This window comes from Brassica napus, unplaced genomic scaffold (assembly GCF_020379485.1).
Source record: "Brassica napus cultivar Da-Ae unplaced genomic scaffold, Da-Ae ScsIHWf_1237;HRSCAF=1767, whole genome shotgun sequence".
In the NCBI taxonomy this organism is placed as follows: Eukaryota; Viridiplantae; Streptophyta; class Magnoliopsida; order Brassicales; family Brassicaceae; genus Brassica; species Brassica napus.
In genome coordinates this window covers 220,709-221,960 of record NW_026014658.1, presented here as the reverse complement: position 1 = coordinate 221,960, position 1,252 = coordinate 220,709, and positions in this window count along the sequence as shown.

Below are 1,252 nucleotides of genomic sequence, written 5' to 3'. Positions count from 1 at the left end.
AAACAAGTAATATCACGAGTTCTTTGAGCTTGTGTTTGTCCCTTACCTGGTTCGGATGAACCTGGTTTGGACTGGTCGGTTTGGTTCTTCTTGAACCGGTTTTCCACTTCGATGGATTTGTTCTTCTCAGCCCCCTTGGGTCCGGATGAAGCCCATGGCGTCTTGTTCCTGGCACTAGAGGCGTTCTTCCTCTTAATGTGCTGCTCGGCCTGGATGGCATAGTGAAGGAGATCATTGAAGTTGACGTAGGTCTGTCTCTCCACCTTGCGAGCGATGCGGTCTTGAAGGCCTTCCAAGAACTGAGCCATCATAACCTCTTCGGTCTCGCGCGTCCTGAGCTTGTTCTTGAGAGCCTCAAACTCCTCAAAGTACTCCTCTACGGACCTAGTACCCTGAGACAACTTGCGAAAACGTTTTAGTAAGTCCCGCTGATAGTATGAGGGAATATACCTTGCACGGAGCTTAGCTCGCATCTCATCCCAAGTCTCGATCCTATAGACTCTGCCAACCTCGGCTACTTCCCTGTCCCACCAGGTTAGGGCATTGTCCGTCAGTTGGGCTGCGGCTAAAGCGATCTTCTTGGCCTCGGTATAGCGGTTGTACTCAAAGATGTACTCCATGCGCCTCTCCCATTCGATGTAGGCGTCCGGGTCAACCTTTCCAGCAAAGGTTGGAGGAGTAAGTTTGAGATCCTTGCCTCCCTGCCAAGCTACTTCATCGTCTCTGAATCTCCTTCGGACCGGGCTTGCATCGCCTTGGACCCGATACTCCCGTCGGTTCCCACGTCCGGCTCGTTCACGCCGCGGCTCTTCTGGTTCGGTACGGTCAGTGTCCGAGTTGTCCTCACTGGATTGGGAACGTTGTTCTTCCGGAATGGGTTGGTTTCTCCTCCTTGGCCGTGGAACATTAGCTCTATCCCTTCCTGCTATCTGAGCCAGCTGCTCAGTCACAGTAGCCAGGGCGGCTTGGAGTTCAGCATGGTTAGCCATCAGCTGAGCATTGATCTCGGCTTGTGTTGGTGCACCATTTAGGTCTCCCATGGTTTGTCCTGCGACAAGAGAGAAAGAAAAGAGTGACTTGCAAAGAATCTGTAGAAGAAGACTATGGATATTAACTAAGATATGCAATGAATGTGAGTTTTCCTTTTTTTTTTTTTGTTAAAAATCGAAGAGCTAAAATAGGAAAATGCAATCTTTTTTTTTTTTAATTTATGGAAAAACTTGAAGTGCAAGAAGAAAAAAAAAAGTAAATG